The 21,111-nt window shown below is 39.2% G+C and overlaps 1 long non-coding RNA gene across 1 annotated transcript; it reads left to right on the top strand.

The window, feature by feature from the left end:
- The first annotated feature begins 9,056 nt into the window (after positions 1-9,056).
- LOC112675467 (uncharacterized) lies at positions 9,057-20,821 on the top strand. The gene is made up of 3 exons (XR_003145895.3): positions 9,057-9,464; positions 16,171-16,304; positions 20,285-20,821. It is a non-coding gene; the product is annotated as an uncharacterized LOC112675467 (long non-coding RNA).
- The last annotated feature ends 290 nt before the right edge of the window (positions 20,822-21,111 follow it).

Below are 21,111 nucleotides of genomic sequence, written 5' to 3'. Positions count from 1 at the left end.
ATGTAAGCCAAAATGAGGTTTATCATCATTATTGCAAAAGGTTTATCTTTAAATAAATTAGAATATTAGGCAGATGAGTCATATGAAAATAAGCTCTCAGTCTAGAAAAAGATCACTGTCTAATAATTTACTGAATAAACACATATAAGTTAGTGTGCATCCAGGGCTGAAACCACTGGATTATAGGAAAAATTTGAGTAAAATAGTATTTAAACTCTTTATTATGGTATAAAATGTTCTTCAGAATTTGGGCTCTAAAACTTTTTTTTCCTTTTTTTGAGATACAATTGACATATATATAAAATCACACATTGTATGATTTTAACGTGCAGTGTGCATAGATTTGATACATTTACATAGAGCAAAATTATCACTGTGGCATTAGCTAACACCCCCATAATTAACATTTCCTTTATGTGGTGAGACAATTTAAGATCAACTCTCTCGGTAACTTTCAAATATACAGTATGTTGCTGCTAACTATAATCACCATGCTGTATGCTAGAGCCCCAGAACTTATTATCTCACAGCCAGAAGTTTGTACCCTTTGAGTGTCTCCCTATTCCTCTCATCCTTCAGCCCTGGGTGACCACTATTCTATTTCTAGGAATTTGGCTTCATTAGATTCGACATATAAATGAAATCATATAGTATTCATCTGATTTATTTTAAAAGTATTATGCCCTGAGGGTCCACATGCATACGTACATGCCACATCTTCTTTATCCAATCATACCTCACATCATTGCCTAGTCATCTGTTGACAGTTACTTAGGTTATTTCTATATCTTGTCTGTTGTGATGAACATGCAATGGACATGAGAGTGCAGATCTTTGAGATCGTTTTCACTTCCTTTGGATATATACAGAGAGGTGGGATTCCCTGGTCACATGGTAGCTCTATTTTATTTTATTTTTTTTATTTTTATTTTTTAAAGATTTTATTTTATTTTTTAAAGATTTTATTTATTTATCCATGAGAGACAGAGAGAGAGAGAGAGAGGCAGGCAGACAGAGACACAGGCAGAGGAAGAAGCAGGCTCCATGCAGGGAGCCTGACATGGGACTTGATCCTGGATCTCCAGGATCACACCCTAAACTGAAGGCAGCGCTAAACCGCTGAGCCATCAGGGCTGCCCGGTAGCTCTATTTTAAACAAGAGGAACCTCCATGCTGATTTCCAGAGTGGCTGCACCAATTCACACTCCCACCAACAGTGCATGAGGGCTCCTTTTCTCCACATTCCCACGAACACTCATTGTCTTTTCTCGGACAGCCCTTCTAACAGGTGTGAGGTAATATCTCATTGCGGCTCTGATATGCATTTCCCTGATGATGAGTGATGCTGACTATCACTATTCATGGGCCTGTTGGCCATTTAGGTATCTTTGTTCCCTGCCTCATTTTCAAGTCTAGCCTCTTCTATCCCTTCACACTCCACACCCACCCTCCCAAGCACCATATATTTTCTAATCTCCATGATGTTGCACATGTGGTCTCCCAAACCTGAGATTTCCTTTCTAGTCTGTTTGGTGAACCACCAGTCATCCTTTAAGACCAAATCTGACTTCCGTAGGCAAAATGAATGTAGAGTCCTCAATATTCCTGCAGGGTTCCATGTGTACCTCTACTGCTCTGACTACTCCTACTAATGGCACACATAGGTTTTTTTTTTTTTTGGGGGGGGGGGAGGTTTTAGCTAAGCAATTTATTAGGTGGCTTACATTGAATGTCTTTAATTCTTATGATTAAAAGGTAATCATTTTTTGATTTGTTACTTTAAGTCAGTAATAACTTACTTTGTTCATTGTAGTTTATATTCCAACAAATATCTTTTGTCAACTTTTGAACAAATGAACATCCTGAAAACCTAGTTTGTGGTGAGCATGATACTTGCCACTAAAATAAATGGCAGTCTCTGTCTTTAGGGAGATAATCACCAAGTGAAGAGGCAGGCATTTAGCCAACAAATAAAATTAGAAAGGCTTAACATCAAGCAGAAGCAGCCTGACATTACCTAAGAGAACCTATAGGGAAGTGGCCATTTATACACTAGCAGAGGGAAAGGAAAACATAGAACAATGAAGCAGGACGTATTTCCCCTGTGACAAACAGGTGAAATACACTATACCTATGTAATCAAACTTTTGGTCACATTGCAAACTTTGGTTTGCTTTGTAAAGTGGTGAGAAATGTTATAAGGTCAAATGGCAGATGATACAACATTTATTAAAAATCAGTAATTTGGGGGTTGCCTAGGTGGCTTAGTAGGTTAAACATCCAACTCTTGGTTTCCGCTCAGGTCCTGATCTCACGGATTGTGAGATCAAGCCCTGTGTTGGGCTCTGTGCCCAGTGGGAGTCTGCTTGAATATTCTGTCTCCTCCTTCTCTCTCTCTCTCTAAAAAAATAAATATATCTTTTTAAAAAATCAATAATTTTGTCAGTAGCCTCTCTATATCCCAGATCTCAACTAGGAAAAGTCACTCTCTTGCTCTGAGGTTTCCACCTGCCTTCTAAATGGAACATACAAATGCGAATACCATACTTGGGGTAACTGTGACCACCTGACTTTCCTACTTCAGTTGAGTTTTTCCTTCATTACCCAATTGGAAATCTATTTGAGGTTTTCCAGGGCTATGAAACAGCAGAGATTTCTACATTTCTCCCTCTGCTTCCAGCTCCAAAAGAGGTTATTTGGCAAAATGAACATGGAGTATGAGAAGTAACCACAAAACAACTCTATCCAAATCCTAATCTATTATTATTGATAGAATCCAAAATAATGAAATTTTACTATAAGGCATGTTAACGTTGTTAGAAGGAAAATGTATCAAAAATATAGTATCAAATATAACATTTTAAGCTTGACATAAATTAATATATGACAAAACTATAATGTAATTGAGGAAAACTATAGTGCCCCTAGGAAGTTGTAGCTGCGGAGATTAGAAATATAAACATGTTTTTACATGCTGAAGCCATGGAGACAAGTGTTTGTCTAAGCTGTTTTGTTCTGTTCAGTTGGCTGGTGGGTAGGAAGGAGAGAAAAAAAATCTTGGTAAAAAATGTATAATTCTAGTGTATGCTGAATTTAATATATATGTTATAACTTTAGTGTTTATTAAGAACGTAACACATGTTTATTTGCTAAAAATTGGTGTTTGACATTTGCTGGAAATGTTCTATTTTCATACAACAAAGTCAGTTGTTATTAACTTTAATTTACAAATTAGGAAATGATTATATTTTAATTGTGAGAATTTGAGATATTCAAAGTAAAATGACTAATCTGGTGCTTAGTAAAAAGCGGGTTGACATTGTATCCGGTTGTTAATAGCAGGAATAGTCAGAATAACTAACACATTTGGAAAATTCTGCAGGCACAGAGTGGACCATACAATTCCCTTCACCTAAGGAAGTTGGATTTGGGTCTTTAAGGATGACTGGGCATTCCAACAGCCCAGAAAGGAAATTCCAGGCCTGGGAGACAGAATGTGCACAGACATGGAGATAAGGAAATATGTGGCATTTTAGGAGGGCTGGTGTGGGTGGAAAGAAAGAGGGGGGGAGATTGGAAAGGAGGCAGAAGCCAAAGTCTGTAGGGCTTTTTATGCCATGAGAAGGCATGTAGAGATTATTTCACCTGTGATTATTTTCTATAAGCCAGTGGCTTCCACCCTGGAGGAACACATTACTGAACTGGGGAAATTTTTTTAAATACTAATTGGTTCATCTCCCTCACAACACACACAAACATATAGCCAGAGTTTGCAAATAGAAATACAGGATACCCAGGCAAATCAGAATTTTAATACTTTTTTTTCTAGCATAAGTATGTCCAGTGCAAACTTTGGAACACATTTCTAATAAAAGTATTTATTGTTGACTTGATATTCAAGTTTGACTCAGTGTCCGGTATTTTTTTTTTTTTCCCCTGGGAACCTACTCCTTTAGAATAATCAAATCAGAATCTCTGAGATGGCTTCTGGTCAACAGGGTCTCTTAAAGCCCTCCAAGCATTTTCACATGCAGGCAGGGTTAAGAACTCTGGGTCTAAGTGATGGACACTCGGATAATTTCAAACAAGGAAGTGGCATATTTGAAAGATCACTGAAGGAATAAATGTCCTCACCATTTTGTGGAGGAGAAGCTAAAGGAAGGAGAGACTAGTGACAGGGAATCTGCTATGAGATAATTTTGCAGGCATCTGGTCAAGAGATGGAGTTGGCTGGAGCTGTGGTAACATAGAGAATAAGTGATTTTTGACCAGTGACTCAGGTCATGTCAACTAAGAACTTACGGGAACATAGGTCACCATAAGAGTAGATGACCACTGGATCCCTGCCAATGTGGCCATTCCTTAGCTCCCCTCCTCCCTCTTCTTCCTCCTCTGTTTTAGGCTTGAGTATAGCTGCCTTTTATTACCTAGGTGACCTTGGACAAGACACTTAACCTTTCTAAGACTTGGTGATTCTTCTGTAAAATGGTGAGGGAGTAGTAGTAACCTATTTTGGAGCATTATTTGTAAAGATTACATGAAACACATTTAAAAGTCTCATGATTGGGATCCCTGGGTGGCGCAGTGGTTTGGCGCCTGCCTTTGGCCCAGGGTGTGATCCTGGAGACCCGGGATTGAATCCCACGTCGGGCTCCCGGTGCATGGAGCCTGCTTCTCCCTCTGCCTGTGTCTCTGCCTCTCTCTCTCTCTCTCTCTCTGTGTGACTATCGTAAATAAATAAAAATTAATAAAAAAATAAAAGTCTCATGATTAATAGGTTATAGCCATTATTACCCCCCACGTTGTTGTGATTATAAATTTAATCAACCGGATTCTGGTTGCTTTTCTCTTTCACTTTCTCTCCCGAGTCCTCTCCCATTCTTGGTTTCTAAACTCCTTCATCCTCTCCCCTCTCCCTCAACAGTGACTTTTTGAATCCTGGAGCATCTGGTGTTACCTGAGATATGCTGAGGAGAGTTTAGACTCATTTAAGGCAAGAAGATAGAATTAGTCTGAGTATGGTAGCTATAACAAATTCTGAGAGGAAAGGACTATAGAATGGCCTAGGGAAAGCCTGAACTATACCATTATTCTGTTCTAGATAGCCAGCATCAAAGAATCAGCGGATCCGAGGTCAGGCAGCAAGGGTCCTAAACATGTATGAATGTAGCATGATATTCTATAAATTTAAATAATAGACACACTTAGGCACAGCTTTTTAGTTCGTATAGCCTGTGAGGATCTCACTCCACATCCAGCGTTTTGCATTGGTTGTATGTAGAGGAGTCCATAGGGAAGGCTCTTCCTTATTTGGACCATGGTCAAGAAATAAGTAATAAAAGTCACTCTGGGGACACTCCAGGAATTTCTCGTGTGGACCACAGTAGGTGACATTATTGAATGAATGCTTATTTTTATGATGTGGCAAATGGCACTGTGGCTAAATGAGAGAATGTTCTTCGTTTTAGGGCTAAAGGATCATGATGACTTATTTCCAGATGACTTAGCAGAAACCATTTGAAATAAATACATACACAGACACATGGATTCGTATTTATATCTGCAGGGGGCCGGGAGAAAAAACAAATATGGCAAAATTGGTGAGTGTAGCTGAAAGCTATGTGTGCTCTATTACTTTTTAAAAGAAAATACATCTAAGTTTTAAGATAAAGCAGCAGCAAGGAAAGTAAATTCCTAAACACATAGATACATGCATGATTTAATTGACTAAGTAGCACCGAATACATGATTACCATTACCCAAAAGAGGAGGAGAAACAGGCTCTGGAATCAGACAGATCTGAGCCCCAAACTTGTGCGGCTGGACAAGTTAGAAAACCCAAGCCTCAGTTTCCTCATCTGTAAAAAAAAGAAAGAAAGAAAGAAAGAAAGAAAGAAAGAAAGAAAGAAAGAAAGAGCTTAACAATGATATCGGGACTCCCTTCCTGCTACTCCTCTGTTACTATTGCATAATTGAGTAAGATGATAAAGGTGAGGAGCTTAGCCCCAGGCCGGGGACAGGCCGAGAGCCCCAAGCAGAGTCCTCTCTCTCACCATCGTGACCCCAGAGCATATGGGAGTAAAACCAGGAGCATCCTGCTGTTCAATCTTTGATCTGCTGGGTTACTTTTTTTTTTTTTTTCCAGAAAAAAAGCAAAAATAGCATTTATTTTTTTATTTTTTAAATATATATATATATATATTTATTTATTGATGTTCGATTTGTCAACATGTAACACCCAGGGCTCATCCCCTCAAGCGCCCTTTCTTTGACTTAAAAATGACCTGTCTCCAAGAAACTGACAAGTCAGTAAAAGAGCAGGGCCACTCTTTCGTGCGGGTACAGAAGCACAAATAAAAAGCCCTTTTCTGGGATCCCTGGGTGGCGCAGCGGTTTAGCGCCTGCCTTTGGCCCGGGGCGCGATCCTGGAGACCCGGGATCGAATCCCACGTCGGGCTCCCGGTGCATGGAGCCTGCTTCTCCCTCTGCCTGTGTCTCTGCCTCTCTCTCTCGGTCTCTGTGTGACTATCATTAAAAAAAAAAAAAAAAAAAAAAGCCCTTTTCTATAGAGTAGGTGGCATAAGGGTGGCATTCCCCCTCACTGTCATCACTAAAGCCAGCCATAAACAAATCATAAAAAACGTGCTTAGAAATTTCACTCCCCAGTAATAGCCGAAACAAAGGCAGAAAATTGCAGCTCTCTGTGTAATAACTAAGCCTCTCGTTATGTGCTGCTGTATTAAATATAAAACATTTTCATTTCCTTTGTATAGGAAATTCAATAGGACCTGAAAAGGGGGTCAACCAAGTACTGTGACTCCCACAATAAAATGTGAGTGGTGCTAATATTCCTTTTCCAACTCTCGAGTGACTGCAAATAACCAAACAGATAAAATGTAGCTTTCATAAAACTCAAGGTTTGGTGGAGAATTAGCATGAGACTTGTACTTGCTACTTGCTAACGGAAGGTTGGCCAAGAGCTCAGATTTATGCCATGAAATTTAAATGGTTCTCTCTTGAGGTTTTCTTGACAATATCATCGTCCGCGGCTGAGTTCGTTTATTGGCACTTTAGTGCGGGGATTGTTTTTGGAGGGGTGGGGAGTGGGAGGGTAGGGGTGCCGGTAACCTATTTCTTGAAGAAACCCGGCACTTATGGGGCTCTAGGGGATTTTAAAGCAGGGAATTTGGAAGAGGAACACATGCAAAGAGTCTCCAACTGCTGAGGCAGAATCAACAACGTTTACAAAATTACATCGGGGGGAAAAAATAACATGGTAAGATCACAGTTCTTTTGTTGGGGTGTTTATAACATAACACATGGCTCCGTCTCACCAGGCTTCTGAAATTAGAATGATATCGCTAGAAGATTTGTATGGATCAGGCTTCGAATTTGCATGCAAGTTTGCAGGGAATTTTGCACAAAGCTGAAATCTCAAATTGAATTCAGACCCAGGTGTCCCAGTAGCCAGGGCGCGCCCGGTACAAGGTCGCTAACCGATTTAGAAATGGGAGGTCACAGATTAACGTTAGGGAAGGACGTTAGGCCTATAAGCAATTCAAGCAGAATTTAATTACAAAAAGGGTAGCTGAATAATGGCACACATAGCTAAAGGCAGCAATAGATGCAGGAATTGTAAATCAGTTCAAGGAAGCGGAGAGAAAACGGAAATAAAATAAAATAGGAAAAAAAAAAAGAAGAAAACAAATCAAGTCTCTTAAAAAATATCCTAGGGTTAAGTGAACAAGCCTCAGTGGATCAGAGTCAAGGCTTTAATCTTTCCATGTCCCTGTGCTTTGAAAAAGACACCTAAGCAGTAGTTCATTGATTTCCACAAAGGCCAAAGACCTGGGTCATCCACCCAATTGAATTCCTTTGTGCCGTCCACGTGCTCACCCTATATTGTCTGTCCCCTTACAATTTTATCTCCCCGTGTACACATCTCTCCCACCACGGGTAGGACACAATTATTCTGTTCTTGCCAACACGAGCTACATAATCAGCCTGGGAGCTGACATTTCATCCCCGCCCTTGCCGTGCACCAGGGGAATTCAAGGTCCGCGTCCTCTGGGTCTTGTCGGGGCCACATAGCACTGCAAAAAAGAATTCGCCTCAAGCTGGAACTTTAAAAACAAAAAACAAAACAAAACAAAAAAACCCCCACACGTCTAATAATAATTATGCTGTTCTTTAAGTGACTGTATTTCTGGACAAGGAAATAAAAAGAAGGCCAACGTTCAAATGCCAAAACAGCAGAGGATGTGTGTGGAATGGAGCTTACAATGGAACTGCCAGCAAGCTCGAGCTAACATTAGAAGCATGTGAGAGTTGGCAACCCACGCTCACGTGGAGCGAAAGAAACATTTTTTTTTTCTTTCTTTTTTTTTTTTTTTTTGTACATTCCAGTTCCTGTTGGTTCTGATCCCTTGAATGTTGCTTGGGATATTACGCTCTCAATTCCAAACAAATTTCAGCTAAACCTCAAAATATTTTCAACGAGGAGAAACCAAACATGATTCCTACTAAGCATAATAAATCAGCTCAAATCTCAGTAAAGCTTTCAGAATCTACTTAGAACCCTGAGGTGTTAGAGTTCCCAGGAAAGAACTAACCATTCTCATGTCTAATTTGTAATGTTTGGGTTTTGGTTTTAGGTCGATTTGATATTTTTAAGCGATTTCACTCTCACTCCCCCGCACCACTCAATCTAGCGTCCACCAGTGCTTTGGGATCAGGCTGCTTATTTTTAAAAAAATAATCCAATTGACATTTATTGGGCAGGTGGTAGCCAGGCATCTTCTCTGGAGGGAGAGAAAATTATTTTAGGTGTTTCCCCATTCTCCTGCCTTTCGGACTAAGTGAATTTCAGCACCTGATCCAAATCACAAAGGTCATCCATTAGCAGAAAGCAGAAACTAATTTGGCTTTCCCTGGCACCTCTCATACCCCGTAATTGTCTAATAGTTTGCATGGTGATAAGTTGGAGCCTTGGAGAAAAATGGTTTGTATGCAGGTTACGTATCAGAACGCCACCACGTTCTTGGGGCCGACTTGCAACACCGCTTTAGACGTAAGGCTCCACCGCAAGAGGGTGGCTGTTAATTTATTGACCAGCCTGCTTTACATCGAGTTGTCTTTCTTACCGAATCTCAAATAACTATTTTGTTCTTCATTAATAATCTTAAAACAGCAGCTACACAAGTAGATTTCTGGTGGATTTTCCCCTTTTGTCATACTCTCTTCTCTCCTCTGTCATTAGTTCAATGACTTATGACTTCACAGTGGTAGGCCTAGAAAAGACGGTTGACAGTTTGAAACCAATATTTGATTGGCATCATGGTTTCTGTGACATCCTAGATACAGATGGAATGTGTGGGGTAGATTCACCCTCTGCCTTCCAATGGCTTCTTTTATAGAAAATGAGAGAACAGATTGATTAAGAAAACCTAGAAGAATAAATAAAGGTAAGGAATCTGCTGATGCAGCCCTACATGAAGAATTGTATTACTTATTTTTAGATTTACGCTTAGAAGACAAAGAAATCTATATGAGCCCCTGCCTGTCTCTATCTTTCCTCCAAGCTCTTTTAAAAAATTATATATATGTATTTATATATATATATATGCAATCACTTTGACATTATTCCAGAGAAATACATTTTTATTCTTTCCTATTGATTTATAACTTCTTATTTTTCTTACCCTTGTCAAAACTTTTCACTTATGACCCAAGAGCCAGGGAACCAAAATCAGTACTGTCCTGTTTTGAGTGTCATCGTGTGGTGATCCTAAGTGGCCCCTAAACACTTTTGTCAATATTTATTGATGGGATCCACAGGCACTCTGAGTGATCCCACTCTGGAGGGGCATAAACCAATGGCACGCTGAACGGGAGAAGGACGTGGTCCTGCTGTAGGCCAGAGCTGGCAAGGTAGCACTGGGCTACTCAGGGGTCATTGACAAAACGTCAAACATTTCAAATTTCTGACTAGCTCGCTGACTAATGCCATGCTAAGCAGAAACAGGACTATTTCCTCCAAGGAACCACCAGGCCCACAGACACACAAACACACAGAAATAAATACAGTTTCTGTGCGTTTTTTTTTTCTCTTCCAGTTGCCCGCTCCCTTGCTTTCTCTGTCTTACATGTGTGCTCTCTCACACCCACACACACATACACACACATACACACACACAAATAGTCTACAGGGAAATTAAGCGGTGCCAACGAAACAGTGTACTGAGAAAGTTCTTGGATAAATTAACAACGCAATTACATTACATGACATGCCACAAGATGGATGAGGAAAACTTGGCTGGTATTATGTTCTGTTTTCAAATTGCAATTTATTTGAGGGTTTTAATGGATGCCTTATTAAAACATCTCGGCCCTGGTCAGGTTTCAGCATATGTCACAGTGGCCTGTGATTGATGACACCCTCTGCTGCTTCTCTTGCACATTTGCAGGGAATTTAAGCAAAGAGGGAATGAGCTGAGGCCCAGCTTTGTATTGATCGTGTGGAGGTGCGCTGCCTGGGAGCACAGTCTAATAACATTCTCTTAGCTGAACTGCTTCACATGAAGGCATTTATTACGAGAACTAAAATGTTATATTGCTCAGAATAAAAGAATATTGTACAAACAAAAGAGTTAGCAGTGAGTGGGGGAGACGGGGAGGCACGGGCATGCTATGGAACCATGCCTTGTTATCTTTCAGAAGCCACATTTCTAACTGTTGGTGGAAAAAACTGAAGAAAGCTATGGTTAAAGAAAAGGTGAAAGAAAGAAAGGAAAAATGCTGTGGGCTTTATTTTTGCTCATTTCAACCAGTTATACATGTAGAACAGCAGAGTTCTGTGAGAAAGAGAATGCCAGGTGAGGATTGAGAAGTGAGCAGTCTTAAAGTCATTTGGAAAATAACTAAATATCAAAATAGAACATAGGACATTATTTGTAAGGCTACCCAAAATCTCTCTCATTTTATATATGCTGTCGTTAATTTTTCTGACAAGCGCCCACCAAAACACCAAGAGCCATTCACACCTGAAGCATAATTTTACTCCCATCCAAATTGTAGAAGTTTGATTTCTGTCATGTTTTAATTATAAAAAGGGCTCCATTTGCAATTTCAGCACTTGAAGTTTCATAAACCTGTATGTGAATTGTCAAGAAATGGATTAATGTTTAATCAAAAAAGCAGGATTCCCTTGGATATGCTGTATATGCAGGTACATCGAGTCACAGAAAAAAGACTAGAAGGATATAAAACTAGTTATTATTAGAGAAATGATGGTACTTTTCTTCTTTGTGCTTTTCTGTAGTACCTGAATTTTCTGCAACAAATGCATAGGACTTTTAAAAACAAAAGGATAAAAAAGCATTCTAAAGATGTTTGTGATATCCTGATTTATAAGAATACTTAGAGAAATCAGTATCCTTTGAAAGTCTACAATAAATATAATCTCAAGGAAAAGGATTCATTTTGCAGTAATATGTGAGTATTTCTTAGTAAGCAGACTTGCTGCATTGAAAACAGAAAACCACATGAATGAAAAAATAGTAACAATAGACAGGATGAAAATATCCCTATGCAACACGAAAAAAAAAGGTTAAGAAATAGAAGCTAAAAACAGTAAGAAGGAAACAAGAAAGTATGTTGCATTTCAAAACTCTGATAACATTAGGGCTTGTCAATCTCAGTCCAAAGGAGTTTATTTATTTATTTATTTGCTTGACCTGCTGATTGCTATTATTTGAACTGCCACATTTATTATTTTGTTAGCCTTTGAGGGCCTATAAAAATCTCACCTAATTATATCGGAATCACCTAGCATCACAGCTGAAGCCAAAGAAGGTGCAAAAATGCCCAACAGCTTTTCCTTGAAATGGAAGGGAAAAAATAGTTAAAGAATGAACAAACAACAGAAACCAAGAATACTCAGGAAAGCCAGCTTTATGAGTCTCCCAAGAAATGGATACAGAAAACATTTTTTAAATGTTGACAGAAACTGTTAAGTTGTAAAAATGGATTTTTTTAGCATTGTCAGTTGAATGCACCTTCTAATGTGTGAAATACCAAATTTACAGTCTTTGACTAGATTGTGATACCTTTGGTGGAGTGGTGCTGGGGAAAAAAAGGGAAATGTTACTTAACCTCCCAGGTCTCTTTTTCTCTTGGATCATAGATTTCATATCCCTCTTCTAGGCCTTCTTACGACCCTTCATCTTCTGTGACTGAATGCCTATCTGATTATCAAAAGGGAATAACTTTCTTTCCCTTTTACTGTGAAGACAGTTGCATAATGTCAGCAACTCTAGGTTTCTTTGTTCTAAAATGAGGACCAATTGTCCAGTCTTGGAGAATTACTTAATTACAAATTAATTTTAAGTCAGTTAATGTTCATTGAGCATTATCTATAACGCAGTGAGCAGGGCAGTAGCACCTCCGTTCTGACGACAGCCAGCTTTAAGAGCCAGCTTCTTCTCCCTACAAATGCATCCAGCCACACAGGCCACAAGTTAGTCACCCACCCACCCCAGCTTGGAACTGAAGAGCTAAAGCAATAAGATGAGGAGGAACGGCCTTTGTCAAAGCAGTGAAAACAAACATTTATCAATAATTGTGTAGCTCAGCTTGTGTGAACAAGCTATGGATGAAAACACCCACGGGTATGCCCTATCTTTCAGGGTCATTCACGGATCGTAGGCGGCCTTTATAGGAAATTTCCAATAGTGTAAAGCCGATGATGAGCCCAGGGCGGATGGGAAAGAACAGCCCATAGCAAATGGTAAAGCAACATCGGGAGGGACTGAGGACCGTGCCCTCCGCAGGAGCAGAGTGCCACCGTAGGGTGGGACACAGGAGGGGGGGGGGGATCACGGGGCAACGGGGGAGGAACACAGCACAGGAATAAGAAGGGTGAGGTGAACACCCTGAACTAATACAATGTCACTTATCAATCATATCTATGAGGTCGGGGCAGGGAGGGCGGAGAAGGCCACATAGGACATGAAGTCTTGAATTATTGTAGCTATTCTCTGAGGCACTTCCACCCTGAGATCCAGGCAACATACACGCTTAGTAAAGGAGAAATGGAAATTCCGATTCTCACCCAGAGATGCAAAGCTAATGCAACTGTTGGACTTACAAAAGGTCCCTGGTAAGGAATATTTGCTCCCTGGTAAGGAATGTTTGCTGACCCAAACTCATGAATATACATATACTTCACTCATCATTCAACTTCTGAGTGAATCTGTATAAGTACAGTTCACGTGGTTTTCAGTTATTCTCAAGTAATCTCTTCGCGTTTCAAGGTCCCAATTTAAGTATCTATGTTAGTTAGGTTTCTTGGTTGCATCAGTGATTGATTTTGGCTGAATTTGCAAAAGGCAATTCCTTGGAAAACCAGTCAAGAAGCTCGGAGAAGCGGTGAGACTTTAAGTAGCTAGGAGTGGGGAGGGTCAGATCAGGTCCTGGATGGCCTCCCCCCCCCGTCTGAGGGTTAATTTTGCAAGAAGCCACTAGTTCAGGGTCCTTCTTCGTCACTCGTAGCCTACACTTTTTCGTATTGTGTATGGGTTCCAAACGCAGTGAGCAAGAGGGTAGCCTAATGGGTGAGCCCTTTTCCAGTCCGCTTGCATTCTGTTTGCTTAGGCCCTGTGGACCAAAACCGATCGCACAGTCAAGCCCAGAGTCCACATGGAGTGGAGACACAACTACACGAATACAAGGTGTGATTCATTGAGGGCCATTACGGTGTCTGTTCACACACTCAGCTTCTGACTTCCATAATAGAAGGGAAGTGCCTGAACTCTTCCTCCGACACAGCCAAGTCACAATGAATTAACGGAATAAAAGGGAATAAGGGTGACATTAAGAAGAATAATGGATAATGGGTGGCAAAAATACATGATAAATGGTCACCATGGAATGCTAATTAGATTTTTGAAATGGAACTGAATCCACATAGACACTGTTTTATTCCTCTGAAAATTCTGGGCTGCAGACAGGTATCATCCATAAGGAATTCGTGACTTCCCTAAACCACCAGTTCCCCATTACAATGCGTGTGAACTTTCCAAACTAGCCAAGAAAACTATGAATTATAATCTCCATCTATTTTTTCTGAACAGCCATAATAAATATTCCTCAACTGATTTAGGTTACATCTGTTCACATTTCAATTCTTGTGTCTAAATGAAAAATAATAGAAGCCAAATATGAAATGTATATTTTAAAAGAATCTCACTGCTCTAGAAACTTGTTATCTTATATGTCACACTCAGTTTCTTTCCTTCTGATTGGTAAATAGCAGTTACTGTACACTGAGAAATGAAAATAAGTAGATATTTTCTGGCATTTTAGTGCACAAATATAACCCTTTAACCCACAGCATCCAAAGGTTAAGTCTCAAAACTGAGTCCATTAACCTTCCTAAATGGTTGTGATATTAAAAACTGGCTCTTAATAGCTATGGGTCATCATCTAATGCAATAACCATCAGCAATAAAGAATTATGGATTAAGAACATTATCTATCTATAAAATGGTCATTTATGACACTTGTGCACAGACCAAAATGTACAGATACCCATGGTCAAGAGTTCAGGCCTAATAATATACATTATGCTTTTATTAGTATAGTTATGGTATTAGTGAGTTTTAAGAGAAAATCATTACATTTACAAAAGGTTCAGGGTGTTTACTTCAAACGAAACTAACAAAGAAAATCTTCTGAATTCTCTTTCACTGAGCTACAACTCAGCCAGGTGGGGCTAATTGACTCAGAAGGTCAAATAAAAAAGAAAATAAACATGTTTTTAAATTGTCTAGAGTCTGGGCTGCAGAACAAATTTGGACTCATCTACATAATTGAGCAACAGCCACTAGACCAAAGCTTCTGCGTCTTTTATCACATAGAAAACTATTTCTTTAAATTGAGCTTTTTTGGTTGTTTTTATTATGTCATAAAATTCAATATACACTTACACGATAGTTACTATGTACCATCAGCAAGGATATGCTATGTCCGAATTCCATAGATATGAATAAAAGAAACTTTGATTTTCTAATAGAGACTTAGCCTCAGTCAATATTCCTAAGGACTTCAGTTCATTTTCTTAAGGAATTGCCACAAAATGCAATCTTCTGAAGAAATAGAACCATAGGGGATCCCTGGGTGGCTCAGCAATTTAGCATCTGCCTTCGGCTCAGGGCATGATCCTGGAGTCCCAGGATCAAGTCCCACTTCAGGCTCCCTGCATGGGGCCTGCTTCTCCCTCTGCCTGTGTCTCTGCCTCTCCCTCCCCCGCCCCTTGTCTCTCATGAATAAATCAATAAAATCTTTTTTAAAAAAAAATCTTTTAAAAAAAGAAATAGAACCATAAAAATAACCAAAGTTATAGTTTTTAAATATATGTACTGTATTAACCTGTGTTTTTGTCTTCAGCCCTGCAAAAGGAAGAAAAAATGTACTCAGGGTGAAATCACATTCAACCTTGTTCTAAGGAGATGGAGAAAGACAGATATAAGGGGGAATACAGAAATTTGGGGTGTTTTGCATCTTCTAATCATTTTTTAAAAAATTCTCTGGTTAAAACATTTGTGTTTTCCTGTGTTATCTGAAATTCATTAATTTAGATTTCCTCCTCTACATTTATTTAATTTAGATTATCACTATCTGATTTTTTGGATACAGAATTAATGGTCCATGTAATTCCAAGTGACAATGAAAAAAAAATGTCAGTGTTCAGAAACATGAAATACAGATTTATTAATAGAAAAATCTAGCATAAATAGCAGATCCCTAAAATGTGTTTAAAAACACATCAGCAAGCGACTTGTAAATATACATTTCCCATCTCAAGGAGCTGTTTAGGCCATCTTTAAAGATTTTATGTATTTATTTGAGAGAGAGAGAGAGCGCATGGCTGGTGGGGGATTTGGGGGAAGGAGAGAGGAATAGAGGGAGACAAGGAGAATTCCAAGCAGTCTCCATTTTTAATATAAAAGAGGGCTAAAAAAATTAAAATTAAGAAAAAAAAGTAACCTGAGATCATGACCTGAGCTGAAACCAAGAGTCCGATGTTTAACCAACTGAGTGAGCCACCGAGGTGCTCCTGGCCATCTTAATTCTTTTTAAAAGTTGTTTGCCTTTTCCCACTGCTTCTAGGAATCAAAGCTCTGATGCATTTAGAACCTGAGCCTCCTGAAGAGAAGCAACGGTGTCTTTGTTAGTGAGAATCCTTGTAAGTGATCTAACTCAGCTCACTTGGGCCACACACCTTCTTCCCAGAGTCCTTCAAGGTATCTATCACCAATTCTCCATGATTTCCGGACTAGGATGACTAACATCTGATCCACTACTGATAATGTGTGAGCCTCAAAAAAAAAAAATGGTCAAATAAAATTACTAAAAAGTACTGCTTTTGTACTCCCTTACCCCATACTTACTCTCAACTTACTGCTGCCAATCTCAGGTCAGAATATTCCAAACCAATGCCAAGGAAATCAAGAAATTCTACAGGGTTGAATTAGCAAGTCCTATTAGTAAATGGTATGCCATACTAAATTATTAGGTTAATAGAAAAATAATTTCCAATACCAAGTGACATTTTAATAATCATAGAAGCATAACTTTTGTGTTTTACCTGCTCTTACAGAAGCCTAATGTTTATTTGGTATGCCAAACTTAAGCTCCTTGGAAGAAGGATTCATACCTATGAACCTTTATATCCAGCATCCCTAAAATGGCAATCAGAGTTCCATACATATTTATAAATTGATAATAACAAGTACTAAGCATCCTATAGTTGACTGTTCAGTGTACTTCAACAGATTCTCACAGTATAAGTTCTTGAAGTGTTTCCAGTCATGTTCTCAACTGGGCCACCAAGTACAGAGTTGAGAGCAAGCTTGCTTTCTGTTGGTAAATCTCCTTAGGATCCATCCTGTAATGTGGCTAGTTTGCCAGACTGCTTTCACCACAGGATGTTACAACAACATAATAATCAACCAAACTATGTTAACCAGACTCCCCAAAGGCATATATTCCATGAAATAAGTAGAAGCAATGCAATTTCACAATAAGTATAACATCGTTTAAAATTGTTGCCAACGATTCTCAAAGGTGTTATCTCTACATGTGTTAGCTCTTCATACAGATATCTAGAGTTCTTTTTCTGGAGGTATCCTTGTGACTTTCATTATAATCCATTGGGATTTCAGAAAAATATTTTTTTCTTTTTTCTACTTATGCTTAATTCTTAATCTCCTCCACTCATCCTTTTATTCTTCACCCACTCCCCTTCCGATTTTTGGATACTACAAATGATCACACAGTAGAGTTCCCATTTCTCGATATTTCATTTCTTTAAATGCTGGGCATTCGACAAGTTTTATTCGAACCACTGTCAGCTGGATCATTAACCAGGTACTGATATAGAGGGAAAGGGAATCTGTTTTACAGGAGGTGTCCCCCTGAAGTGTAAATTAAGTCAAACACTTCTTGAGTAATTGTATAGGGGAGTATTCAAAATAGTCACTTTAGGAGGCTTTACTTACTCCAACAACACAGATATTGTTAAAAACCCTAGAGCTTCTCCTGTGAAGTTGTCTTCAGGGCCTATGGTACATTTTATTGAAGTTCATTTGAATATCTAAACTTGAGTACTTTTTATTTAAACATGGTTCAGGAATGGATGGGATAAACAATAGCCTTATTAGAGCTCACTGTAAGTCAGAAGTTTTTTTTTTTTTTTAATTTACAAATATTCTTAAAGTTAAGCCTTCTTTCAAATAGAAATATGGTTGTGCTTAGATGATCTTGCAGGAGTTGTCTTCTTGTGGTAGAAGGTGGGGTTTCCATCGGCCTTAAGGAACTGGAGTACTGACGACTATCAGATTCACCTAAAATGGAAGCTGTCTCTACAGTCCTTTTATGGCTTGAAGACTTTTTTAAGAAAAGGCAGGAAATAAAGATCAGGGGTCTTTTCCACTGGGAAGCCCCTCCCTAGGAGCACCAGTTATGGGAATTGTCACAAACAACATGGAAAAATAACAGAGGACATGAACCCCTCCCCTCTACTACTTCCAGCTGGATCTCCAGAAAAATATATATATTAATCAATCAGCTCACTGATCTTGACAGAGCCGAGGACTCGGATATGTCCAGGACTAAGGCCCAGAAGTTCATATAGAGTCTTATTCACCTTCTGTTCCCTCCTAGTCTTTCCTCACGTCCACTATTCCTCACTCCAGCACCCTCCACAGCCATAGCCCATGGAGGCATTTGATATGATGATGAAGGAAGGAAGAGATGATCAACCTTAGCATACTGCCCACTTGTCCTCTCTCCACAAATGCACTATAGGGGGAACAGGAGTTATGTTCTTAAGCTGTCAAATTAAATATTCAGAACACATTGAAATTCCTTCTGTCTTTTCCTTTCTCCATCCTGTTTTTCAATCGTTAAGATTTGGGGCACTTGTCTGGACTTTGTTATAAAGTTACCCACTTTCCTACAGAAAATAATTTCTCCATCCTCATTTTCTCATCTTCTTTTAAAAAATTATAGACCTAGAATACAAATATATGCGCATATACATATAAATTTTATGCATCTATTATATATATCTACGTATAAGTAAAAGACCTAGGGCTGTCTAATCTATTTCTAGGAGTTGGAAAAATAGCTATTGCTCTCAGAACCCACAATATAACTTCTGAAATAAGTTCTCCAGCTAAATATTTTGTATGTTCAGCTTTCTTTCCATAATGCCTCCTTGGGTGTTCATGTTATCAGCATCTCAGAAGGCCCTTATTAAAGGGCTAGGATTTGACAGGCAAACCAACTGTGCCAGTTGCCAATTTATTGCCTCTCAGCTCCAAAGCCACCCTTCATTGGCTGCTTGTGATACTGGAACATTTCTCCCTTGCCAGCTGGCACGAGGTTAATCTTTGTTAGTAGAGGGTATTGGAGGGACACTAGAAGAGGAAGGAGCTTCTTCTGACTCCTGTGTGCTTCATTTCTTCCCCCTTTGCAGCACTGGGTTGGTGTTTGGGACACACAATGGAGCTTATTTCCCCTATGGATACTCTGATGGCAGAAATTTGATTTGTTCTGTTGCCACCCAGACAAGAGGACTCTCATAAATCATTACAAATGTATCTAAGTTAATCAGAGGGAAGTGTTCCATTCCCTTTACCAGTTATCGGTCCTAGGGTAGATATGCAACCAAGTTGCAAATGGCAATATATGGTATATGAGGGAAAATACCCTAGAAGAACTTCCAGGAAAGATTTCTTTAACAAAAGTACACAAGATACAGGCAGCTGCATTTTCTGTCTCTGGTGTACCAACACCAGAGACAGATGGAGATGTGATGCGTGGGGCGGAGTGGCCATCTTGAGCCCCATAGGAGTAATAGCTGTAAAGCCAAGCATGGCAGAGTAAGAATAGAATCTGTATCTAGGGATGCCTTGGTGGCTCAGGGCGTGTTCCTGGGGTCCCTGGATCGAGTCCCGCATTGGGCTCCGTGCAGGGAGCCTGCTTCTCCCTCTGCCTATGTCTCTGCCTCTCTCTCTGTCATGAATAAATAAATAAAATCTTTAAAAAAAATCTGGATCTAGTGATGTGGTTGAGCTGCTGGATTAACCCTGAGGTCCCCTACCTTCAGACTTAGCATATACATGACAATTTTTTAAAGCCCCACACTATTTGGGATATTTGTTTTCTGATGAATTGCAGTTCAAAACACTCTAACATTCCTCAAAATGAACTTAACAAACACTCCCACTATACACCCATAAACCCCAGAATCCATTTTTATGTTCTAGAGAAGGCTAATCCTTATTGGAGGTCCTTAGACTCTTAGGGATTCTTGTCAAGAAGGTCAAGGAAATCTGAAAATCTTCACTCAACTGCTACAGAGATAGGATCTAGCCATTTTAAGACATGGAAAAAAATTCTCTACTGACTTTAGTTCTCTCCGCTTCCATTTTGGTCACTTTGTGAAAACACTGAAATTTATTTTCTGGTAGCTTATAAGGCAGCAAGATAGTCAAGTAGTTTAAAGAATGGGATCTGGAGTCCAAAGGTCTTTGTTCAAATCGTATTCCCTCTATTTTGCACAAAATATATGACACACAACTAATAGGGCTGCTGTTTACCACCTGTAAATAGGTACAATAGAACCTGCTTCATAAGGTTGTATATGGAACTTTGTTAGCCTTGAATACAGCTAACTTATTTTTTATTCATTAAAATCTCAATATTGCTTCAACAGAGTGCCAATAGACATATTTGGGGAATGTTCAGGACAATCCAGACAGAGGATGAGAGGCTTGGAAGGAATAATTCTGCATGGAAATATATCTATTTGGGATCTCATAAGAATTCTGAGTGGAACTCATATCTTTTGAAAAAGACAGGAGAAATAAGCCCTCCAACCAAAGAGGTGCTAATGGAGGGCTTCTTCCCCTTCATACTGGAAAGGACACTACTGATGAGCCTTGCCAAGTGGAGATGGGGCAAGTTGAAGATTATCCAGAAGCTCTCTAAAAGTGTGTGGGTTTAATGTCATGACTGCAAGGGATGGAAAGAGAACATTTTCATATACTTTGAAGAGCAACAAGAAACATTGAAAGGGAGGCCTCTTCATATTGTCTCCCCTACCCCACCACTCCTTGTTAAGGGTCAAACAGTTGTAGCATTGAAAATGTCACTATAAGTCACAGAGGAAATGCAAACGATGACCCTCTTCTCTCAAAATAAGCTGAAGCACCTTGTATAGTAGCAGAGCTTACAAAAAATTAAGTAAATAAATAATGGATGAACACTAACACCACTGTGCATTCAACACATCATTTAAGTCTTGGAACATTTGCAAGTGTTTATTTGCAAATATGTGCTTCTGGGCATTCACATATCCAAATTCCAAATCTGCGTAAACTCTAAACATTATATAGATAATGCAAAGTTTACACGAGGGATTCCAAAAATCCATCTTTATAGCGCTGACACTACATAAAGCAATATTTTCTGGTAATAATGTAAAAACCTTGAATTTTCAAATTGTTTCCTTTAAAAATAATCACCAGGCTCAGCCCTGGG

This window comes from Canis lupus, chromosome 30, assembly GCF_003254725.2.
Source record: "Canis lupus dingo isolate Sandy chromosome 30, ASM325472v2, whole genome shotgun sequence".
In the NCBI taxonomy this organism is placed as follows: domain Eukaryota; kingdom Metazoa; phylum Chordata; class Mammalia; order Carnivora; family Canidae; genus Canis; species Canis lupus.
This window is presented reverse-complemented; position numbering and strand designations above follow the sequence as displayed.